The 11,306-nt window shown below is 44.8% G+C and overlaps 1 pseudogene; it reads right to left on the minus strand.

Annotated features, from left to right (window-relative positions):
* Positions 1-4,781: 4,781 nt before the first annotated feature.
* LOC117865567 (uncharacterized) lies at positions 4,782-7,316 on the minus strand (annotated as a pseudogene).
* Positions 7,317-11,306: the final 3,990 nt, after the last annotated feature.

An 11,306-nucleotide genomic window follows, 5' to 3' on the forward strand; every position in this document is an offset into this window, starting at 1 on the left:
CACTCTCTGTTGCATGTAGGCGTGGACAAAATATTCAGTATTTTTTTACGGGTGTTAGCACACCAAGCTGTGAACTGTAAGCGTATGGATCAATTGTATCTCTTTCTTCCCTCAAGGTTTATCAATCCGTGAAACTTATAGCACAAGATCTATTTTAACTAGCATTGTTAGTATGGACTTAGTGTTGATGATGATTCAGATCTAATCTACTAAGCATGTACAGACAGATAACAGATAGAACAGAGATAACCAATCTAGAGAAACCTAGACTATGCATATGTTATAATTCCGAGCATAAATAGCAAAACAACACATATATGATCCTAGTAAAAAAGCATCTTTAAATCTACACCTCCGGTCTGGATCTCGAAACCCCTCACCTTATACAAGAAAGATACCGTCACGATCACCTCTATCAGCGCAAGCAGGTTAAGGGCACGATCAAGAGAACGTGTCATACTCATTGGTAGATCAGGTATGCAAATCCAATCACCACGACCACAAGAATATTCTAAGCAATTTATCATCGATTCATAGATTGAAAAGCAAGCAACCCCGATAAAACATAAAACCATCAAAAAAAGATACTTACATCGCTAAGAACATAAACACATCTATTACTTCACCATGAATAATTGTACATCACAAGATCACCATTGGGATCCTACCTTGATCTTGATGACTCCTAGCTCCAGAACTCCAGGGTGATCCTACCTTCCTCGCAGGGTGATCACGCTGGCAGAGGTTCGCCTACGCTAACCCCCGACAACAGCACGGCCCTTGGCTCTCCGAAGACTTGTCCCTCAAGTTCCTTCTGCTCTCTGCCGCTTCACGTCGAGTACGTTGTCTTGTTTATGGGGCTCAGTGGATTTTTGAGGTACTTATAGTCCAGAGAGCGCATGACAAAAATTGGAAGGTGAGGGGGCGAAGGAAACCCCAGGCCGATTGGCCTGGGCCTTCCTTGGCCCTGGCATCCTGCTTCATCTCCAAATCTTTTTAGATGCTCAGGAGTCTTATTTTATTTTCACTTGCATGTGGACCTGGAATGTAGGTAGCTTCGGGATGAGATTGATCTTCAATAATTTCCAAATCTCCGCTTGATTTTCTTTGGTCCTGAAGTCATCCTTGTCGTATCTTCACAAATTTATCTCTTAAGTCATCTCGGAAAATTGCTTGCAAAAGATGAGCATCGCAAGGCTCCAGAAGACCCTAGACTGCTCCTCTGGGCCAATCGGCCGAAGCCCTTCCTGAGCCCGTTGGCCTTCATCTTCGTCTAGTTTGATGCTCGTTCAGTGCTTTATCCAAAAATATGCTTTTAGATCCAATTCCCTGCAAAAATAGAACATCCTCCAAAATATGTTGCAAATGTGAAAATGACCGATTTATTAGGTGTGATCAATAGTTTATGTATTAAATTCATATCATTATTAAAGATAAACAGGGGTAAAAGTTTGTCAATAACGAGCATCAACATGCACACAGTTCCAAACTGATTCTCGCTCTGCTCCTCCCACTTCACCTAGCCTCGGTACAAGTCCAAACACGGCATAACAAAGCTGCATAATAGAAAACAAAATAAAAACATGAATATCGGGAAGGTGCCAAACAAATATCTGATCATCAAATCAAATTGGCTCAAAAATATTTGATATAATTAAAATATAAATGAATTACAAGCAAAAAGAAATTTCCTAGCAAAATGATCACAAATTTGATGCAATTTTCTTCATGCCCCCGATAAGCACAGATGCTCAAATATAAAACAGTATATGCATAAAGGTAGAAATTTTACCCAACAGAATTCACATTCATAAGTCAGCACATGTAATGCATGACAAACTACTAGCTACCACGATTCTATTGTGCCTACATGGCCTGAATATGAGATATGCAGCATGCCAAATAATAGCAAAACCTAAAGGAAGAAAATAAACACACAATATAGATTCATACATTCTTGAAATGCTAAACAAGAAGCCTATTTGGCTTAGAGGATCGATCAATCCATCCAGGATGCAGCTGCTCCGGACAGTGTCTTAAGGTACTTCTCCGTCAGATCACCTGAGCATGAGAAAGTACTAGCTTTCTTAGTTAAACTAGATAGCACTGTGATGGACTTTATCGTTTACGACCAAACCAAACAGACTGGCTAGGCTCAATGCAGGTTTCGGATGATTCCGCATCAGCATGTGACACAAACCAAACGGGTCGAAGATATCTAGACCTGTGAGTATTGACTTGTTATTGAGTGTCTAAACTATAGGGAGAGTAACACTAGACATAAAAGATAACTAATTCTTTTGAACTGAAAAGAAAACCCATAATATCTTATTACTGTCATGTTTATATCACTAGATCAATACACATGTAGGCTATCATACTACTAGATTTGTCTGGGCACAAATATACAAAGAAGATACAAATTGATAAATAAGGAACATAGGAAACTGCTATGAGAACAGAAACAAATTGCACGTAAGAAACAACAAAGACATGTCATATGAGCAAAAGACTTAAAATGCAGATGAGAAACCAATGCATCCCATAATCAACCACACCTCCAAATCACAACAGAAAAATGAACCAGATTGAGAGGGGAGGGGAAGGAAAAGGAGATCGGACCTTAGGTAAGGTTTGACGAGTCCAAACGAGGAGGAGCTGCGACTGCAGACCTCCTGTTTGAACCTCCTGCTTGAACATGGAAAAAAGGAGATTGGGGGGATGAACAAAACTAAGAAATAAGAGCATCTCCAACCGTTTGACAAATGCCTTCCCCATCCATAATTTTTTGGCAAATTGAGGAAAAACCCTCTCCAACAGTTTGTATCCCAATTCCCCATCTTTTTCAAATTGGCATATCTCCCTATCTAGCATGCAAATATACGCGCGGGTTCCGTGCTTGGCATCGGTCTTTCTCCGTGCCGCCGCCCCCTTCCCGTGCGCGCGAAGACTTTCTTCCCATCTCCTTCCCGTGCGCGCGAAGACTTTCGTCCCGTCTTCTTCCCGCACGAAGATATTATTCCCGTTGCCGGTCTTTATCTTTTCCTCGACTCGAAGCCCAGATCATCGACAACGATGGCTGCGCGCTAGGGTTCAGGTATGATCTTCCCTCTATTTCCCGTCGCCGATCTTGATCCTTCATCCACGACGGCGGCTGCGCGCTAGGGTTCTCGCTAGGATTGATCCACGTCATCGGCTGCTAGGGTTCTATAGGGCCTGCTGGGCCGCCGCTGGGTGCTACTGCCTGCCTCTGCTAGGATGAAAGGCTGTTGTTGCCTGCTTTCTGTCATTGCATTTGTCATATATGTCGAAGTACAATTTAGTTCAGTTCAGTTCTGTGATGTTCGTCAGATACCCAAAATGTTTCTTCGTGGCCTGAATCTGATACAACAAGCATATATATTCTTTCAAAAAGATTGCCAGGACATGCATGGTACTGTTTTCGTGCATGCTACTGTACTCTGCTACCTGCTGCTCGTGGCCGGCAAATGGTATTGTTGTCTGCTGAATCATCGCATTTGTCATTTTTTTAGATTCATTCAAATGGAAGGTGGTGGATTCTGGATGAACATGATCAATGGAGATGCTGCTGCTGTTGCTGGTTTGGATGACCTCACCTTTCCGATGACACAAGGCACTCAGGATATTTATGACTTTTCTTTTGAAGTTCAACAAGAAGATGTGGAAGTGCAGCCAACTCAAGGTACTGAACGCCCTCGCAGTACAAAGGGTTTGTGTAAGAGGACAAAAAAATTTGATGCGAAGGAGGATCTAGTTGTATGCTCAGCTTGGTTGAATGTTAGCAAAGATCCCATTCACGGGGCCAATCAATCTCGTTCCACGTTTTGGAGTAGAGTTTATGCTTTTTTTAAGAAAAACAAGACAACTGCAGCTGTCAGGATAGAGAGTTCCATTATGCATAGGTGGCTGACAATTCGATATCAGGTGAACAAGTATTGTTCATGCTACGAGGCGATTGAGCGTAGGAATCAAAGTGGATTAACTATCCAAGACAAGGTTTGTTTTCCATGTTGGATCATTTGTTTTTTTTATTTGGTTCATTTGAAAAGATATATACATTGACAATTAACATGTACAGATTTCAGACGCATGCGAGATGTACAAGGAATTAGACAAGGACAAGGAGACATTTACTCTTATACATTGTTGGAATAAATTGAAGGAACAAGACAAGTGGAAAGCCAAGAGGGTGGAACTGGCCGAGCAGGAGAAGCGAGCAGGCAAGAAAAAACAGAAGGTTAACATGGACTCGACGTCAAGGAATGTAGAAGCCACAAACACTGAAGATGTCACAGAGATTGCAGCTCCAGAATCCAAAGCAAGAAAAAGACCACAGGGTGTGAAGAAGGCAAAAGAAGCTCTTAGACGAGGAGGTAGCGAAACTTGCCATGAGGCTTTGGACAAATGTGGGCGAAGAAGGAGGCTTTTGACATGGAATGTGAGAAGAAGAAAGAGGAGAGGTTACTGGCTTCACTTGAGGTAGAGAAGAAGCGACTCCCATTAGAAGAAAAAAAAAGCTGAAGCGGACTTGATCAAAGAGGAAAAAGAAATAATGTCAATGGACATTACCTCCCTTACCCCGCTGCAGAAGCAGTACTATGAGACGATGCAGCAGAAGATCATCGCTCGGCATTTGGTAAATTAAATTTAGTTCATGTTATTTAATAATTTGAGGAACCAGTAAACATTTTTTTTTGTGTTTCAGAGAACCTTTTATTTACATGTGATTGAGACAACCTTTTATTGAAAGTACTATGTAGCTAATATAAATCTGGATGATGGTTCCATAGGTGCTCGATGAGGTCTTCTTTCAACTGGAAATGTGTTTCCTGGTCTCTGATCCTTTTATGAGCATCAATAAATTCAGCAAATGTTCGAGTAGCTTGGCCACGAGAAGGTTCCACATTTTGACCACCATAATCGAACCGCTCAGTAGGGTCGACGAATGCTTCATCTTCAACAATCATATTGTGCATGATCACATAAGCCCTCATGATCAATCTAAGTGTCTCTATGTCCCACAAGCGAGCTGGTCCTTGAACAATGGCGAACCTAGATTGCAAAACCCCAAAAGCTCTTTCAACATCCTTTCTCGTTGCTTGTTGTGCTTTAGCAAAATATTTCTTCTTGTTCCCCATAGGTAGAGAGATGGACTTGACTAAAGTAGCCTATGAGGGGTATATACCATCTACTAGATAATAACCCATAGTGTAATCACAACCATTAATGGTGTAGTTCACATCTGGAGCTCTACCCTCCGCTAGGTTCGCAAATAAAGGAGACCGGTGAAGGACATTGATGTCATTACGAGACCCAGGCATTCCAAAAAAAGCATGCCATATCCAAAGATCGTTCGAAGCAACAGCTTCTAAAATGATAGTGGACTTCTCCACATGCCCCTTGTACTGACCCTGAGATTCTACTGGACAATTCTTCCACGCCCAATGCATACAGTCGATGGACCCTAACATTCCAGGAAAACTATTTTCTCACCGAGTGCCATTAAGCGTGCTGTGTCGGCCTCATTGGGATGTCTCAGGTACTCATCTTCAAATACATCAACAACTGCAGCAACGAACCTACGTAGGCTCTCAAGTGCAGTACTTTCGCCAATGCGAACATACTCATCTGTAGCATCGGCAAGAACCCCATATGTGAGCATACGAAATGTAGCAATGACTTTTTGGAAGCAACTTAATCCAAGTACATTGGCCGCATTTCTTTTTTGCACAAAGTAATCATCATGTGACTCAACAACATTCATTATGCATACGAAAAGCTCCCTACTCATCCTGTACCTGAAGAAAATAAACAAAATTTCAACAAGACATATAATAGTTAAGTGCATAGCACGGGGCTAATGAAAGGTGAATGAACACCAACCTCCAACGGAATAAATGTGGTCCGTACGATCGGATTATCTACCAAATAATCTTGAAACATCCTTTGATGGCCGCCTTCTCTATCTCGATAAAGAACAACATGGCCAGGGACAGAACTACCATGTCTTCGTTTATGACCCGAAAACGTTTGCACAATTCGAGCAGCTGTGATGATGAAATAATCATCATCATCTGAAGATGAATCGTCATCCAATTCTATTTGGAGAAGTGATTTGTAAGTACTCATGACGTCGACTAACCCGCCTGCAAATGACAATTGTGCAACTGAGAAGATCCAAACAATCTATACAAGATCCTGGCCGCAAGTTATTGATCTAGGAAGCACGAACCTTGGATACCTGCAGTGCCTGACTGGGAGGACGGCGGGCGGCTGCAAGGAAGATTCGGCGTCTTGGCGACCTCTCGTGGACTGGCAGGCTGGAAGGAAGATCCCGTCCGTGGCTTCTGTAGCTTCCTAGAGACCAGCACCGGCGGCGACCTTGGGAAACCCTTGTCCGTGACCTAGCGACGCCGCGGTCAAGAAACTGTGCGACACCTCCCGCGTGACCAAGCGACGCCACCAAGAGAAAAAGCGCGGGCAAAAAAACGTGTGGGTCCACAATTTTGGGTTTTGGGAAACGAAATTTGCCAAACTGTTGGAGATAAGATCTGTTTTTCCTCGCTATATTATTTTGGGAGTTGGCAAACAACAAGATTTGGGAAACGAAAATTGCCAAACTAATGCTCTAACCCTAGTGCAGTAGCGCTCAAATCACAAATTCACTGCAGACAGCAAAGCAAAATTGTATGCAGGCATAAGGATGGCTTCTCGGGGAGGTTCATGATGCAACCGGACCAACGGAGCGGCTTCGCGTTGCACATCCCGCGGATCCCATGCCTTTCCACATCTTGCCCTGCATCGATGTTAATCTGATTAAACAACAAATTCCATTGAAAACACCTTCGATTTGTTGGGGGAATAAATGGAAACAAGCAGCTGGGTGACGAACACAAACAGGAAAACAGGAAAGGGGGGTGTGGGCGGCAACGAACCGCACGAATACAGCAGCAAAGAATACATCAGATCAGAGTGGGAAATCAGTGGAGAAAGGTGATGCAGCTACCAGCGAACACGCCCGTGCAGCTTCAGGGGAGAGGCGGCGGCAAGTGACAGAACAATGAGACGGAGAATTAGGGATAAGTACGGGTCTTGGAGCGCGAAATCAGACCCGTTAAACACAGCGTACCCGAGGGAACAGAGGGGAAACAGAACTATGACAGCATGAATCTCGAAAAACATCCGGTGGATTAAAATTCGACAGATTTTTCAGAAATATCTGATGACAGATATTTAGCAAAACTCTTATTATAAATAAAAATATTCAGTCTAAAAGTCCATAATATCTAGTTCGATTGTAGGCCTTCAAAATTATAGAACCGGCACTGCACAGAACGAAGGCATCGGAGTGACCGCATGGCATGACGGCATCTTGGCTAGTCCCGTCTTTTGCTTCTGGCCTGGTGGCCTGGCCTGGTGCGTGCATCCACGGACACCACTCCTGCATGCCCCGGTCGACACGTCAAAATAAGGATAGGGATCCTATCGTCGCCAGAAAGGAAGCACCAGGATATAGAGAGCGAAGCGAGATAAGAAATAAAACCGCACTCGGCCGTGTCCTGTAGTTGGCGACGAGGATTGGAGTGAGATCAGTGTGCTACCTGCTGCCCTCTACCAGATTCCAATGATTCAATGACCACTTTATCAAAAAAAAAAATGATTCAGTGACCATCTTCGTTTCTGTATTTTTGGCAAGGCACCTTTGTGAACAGCTATACCGTCAGTTCCTTTTTTCCCCCCGGCCCTACTCTCTTCTCTCGCCCGTATGGCCTCTGTTCTGTGGGTGTCCACCACGAGTCACGCGAGTACTCGAGGAGAGGGAGGCCCGACGGCCGGAACCGTGAGAGACTGTGAGATGCCCGTGTCGCCCGTACCTACGTTTTTTTGGCCATGCAAATAGCTAAAATGCATGTAGACTTTCTCATGTAATACCATAAGTATTCATACAAAACGATTAAATGATGAAGTTTACTTACTGATAAGTTCTTAGCTTCCATTAAAAAGCATCATTCTTCTAGTATTCTTCAAAATAGGCACAATATTACATTACCTGCACCTTCTCAGTGAATCACGTGATCACGCCTTCACGCGGTACCTTTTGTTGTGAAGAAGTCAGACCTGCCGTCAGAGCCCCAGAGGTGGAGTCGCTGCCTGCATGTAGGGTTGATTGTGGCAGTAGCTTCGCAGAATCGCAGTTCGCGCGCAGCTCGGGGAGATGGCGACTCGGCAAGATTGCGGCTGGCGGCGCTCACGCGATCTAGCGATTAGATTTAGAATCCTAATCGGCAGACGGCAGCCTGCAGGTCAGGCCTGCTAATCGGAGTATCGGTCTATCGGACGGTTATGGACTCTTGGTCCGGCAACACGCAATGAGCCAATGACCCAACAGATTCTCCAGGCCAAAAAATCAAAAAGTTGCATGCAGGCCTGGTCCGCTGGTCGCATGCAGAATTGCAGATGCAGGCAGGAACAGAGTTACAGAGACCACCAGGCACCAGACTACCAGAGGGAGGTCGACACATGGGGGCCCCAAAATTGGAGGCCTGGTGCAGTTAGCCCACTTGCCATGGGTGATGTACGGGCCTGCCGTGTCGATCAGGATATTCATCAACAGAGGCAGAGGGGTTATTCGTCAAGCATTCAGCAATGGTGGCAGTTTCATGGAACGAGCAGAAGAACGTCGTCGCGTTACAGTTTCAGAGCGCATGGAAAAAAAAAAAGGGCAGAAAGAGAGACGGGGATGGCTAGCCGAGGGAACGGATAGAGCAGTTCGGAAAAGACTGCCCCCCAACCCTTACCCAACCAATCCCCCATCCCATGAGTTCAGCCGGGCCCACAATCTCTGTCTCTCTCTGGAGGCAAGCCGCAAGCACACAGCATTCATCGGGTGGTCCGAAGCCGGACGCGCCCACGGCCCACCGGAAGCACGGGAGTACGGGACGCGGCCGAGGCGCCGACGCTCGGGGTCTGGCGGGACCCGCCGTGCCTTCTGCATCGAATCTTCGGAACGGACCCGTGACCTGCTCGACGAAGCACGCACGCACGGGCCCCGGTTCCCGACCCTCCGCTCTACCCATCCCACCGCCAGGCGGGACCGGTCGTGAGGAAAACCAGCGGCGTGGCGACACGCGTCCCGCCGGGGGGCCCGGGGGCCCGCCGCTGAACGCGACAACGCGAGGCCGGTCTCGTCATGGAAAACGGCTACCCTATCCTCCGAGGATAGGCGGGACCCGCCAAGCGGCGACCGCCGTTTCCTTTTTGCGCCCGTCCCCACATGATGCACCCCGGTTATTCGAACCCGCCGGGCGCCGGGCGCGGGAGGAGACGCACGGAGTTTGGCTGCTTGTGCAGACGTGGCATGCTCCAACTGCGATGCGATGATTTCAGTGGGAGAGGGTGGTGGTATCATGGTATCAAGGGAAGAATGTGTTTCTATTTCCTTCGCGCAAAACAAAAAAAAACTAGCTAATTGCTGATAAGGATGACTGTATTCTTGTCCATCGAGTCCCCTTATTAATTCCTCTTTTGAAGCATAAACATCTTTACATATTCCAAAATAATTCCAAAATAAGCACTCGAAAAAACGACAAAGGAGTGTGAAGAAAACATGACCGGCATTACGAAGCGAACTACCCGTGTAGCAAGCATCTCAAGTTTAGGGCATATTTGGTTTAAGCTCCATAGTCCTGCTAAATTTTGGTCATGATCAAATCGCGGGCAACGTCGAAACATTGGCAAACTTGTGTTTGGACTGTAACCCTACCAAATTTAGTCAGAACACATTCAACTTCTTAGTATGATATGTGAAGTCCACATGTTATTATAATTTTTTCCATTGAAATATAGTCACGTGACATCTTGTTTTGTAGATTTAATTATGAAGAATACAAATATGAAAATAGAATGGTAATTAGACGAGGCATTTAAGAGATTTTCAGCCTGCTCGCTAGTGCTGGCTGGCTTTTGAAGTTGTGAGTGCCACGTCCTGCCAAATTGTTGGCGAGCAGTTTGCCCGCCTGTGTTTTTACCCGCGCCTGTGTGTATTTTGGTTTGGCAGACGTTGGCGTGCCAACTGATGGTAACCAACCAAGTATGCGCCAATTCGTCAGGGTACATTAATATTTTGTTTGGTCAGCGTTGGCCGTAAACCAAACATACCCTTAGGCCCCGTTCCAATTGGAACGGAGGAAAAATGCAGGAAAATTGGAGGTTTTCGTTCCAGAGAAAAGGAAAGCTATGAACGCGTTTGGAATGGAGGAAAGAGCGAGAAACTTTCCAGAGATGTACTTTTGGAGGGAAGAAAAAATGTGGTCAGAGCTGAGGGAAACTTTCCTATGACGCGCGCGCGCCGCCGCACACTCATCAAGCTTACCCGGAGTAGTTCTTCCTTGTCACTGTCGCTGTGCTACAGTTCACTTCCACGAGAGAACAAGAACAAGAGCTCCAAACCAACATATCAAGAGAAAGATATAAAAGGAAACAAGTATCTATTTTCTCCCAACGAAAGGAAACAACAACACCAACTACACAAATCTTCTAGGCTATGGTAATGATGTGAAAGGTCCATGGGAAAAGGTTGAAGAAGATAAGGACGGGTATATTCTGTATAGATTCAGTCCTTGGACCATGGGTCCACACGTAAGAGGGCAAGGCCATGTTTAGTTTCCCCCAAATTTCAAATTTTGACACTATGCAAAAAGAAGATTCCCCATCACATCAAACTTGCAGTACATGCATGGAGTACTAAATGTAGACGAAATTAAAAACTAATTGCACAGTTTTGTTGCACTTTGCGAGACGAATCTTTTGAGCCTAATTAGTCAATGTTTGGATAATAATTCACATATACAAACGAAATGCTACAGTTGCGCATTTATGACAAACTCCCAACTTTGGCACTCCCAAATTGGGAACTAAACAAGGCCCAAGTGAGAGACAGCTTGTAGTCTAGTCCATACTATCCGCTAGTTAATGCGTTAGATCAAATGCTAATGAGTTTTATCGTCTATGTGATCATCTAATTCATGTGTTATAAATTTCTACGTTCCAAACACCTTATTTTGTGTGATTTCTGTGTTTTTTCAATCCTCTATTTTGCTACTATATTACTATCCAATTCCTTTATTTTTCTCAATTTCTCTGTGTTTTCATTCCAAACAGACCTCAGGTTCCGCATGCGTTTAAGGGGCATTTAGTTCCTCGAGTTAAAGTTTAGGAGGACTAAATATGAATTAATTATAAAACTAATTGCACAAATGGAGGCTAAACGGCGAGACGAATCTATT

This window comes from Setaria viridis, chromosome 7 (assembly GCF_005286985.2).
Source record: "Setaria viridis chromosome 7, Setaria_viridis_v4.0, whole genome shotgun sequence".
In the NCBI taxonomy this organism is placed as follows: Eukaryota; Viridiplantae; Streptophyta; class Magnoliopsida; order Poales; family Poaceae; genus Setaria; species Setaria viridis.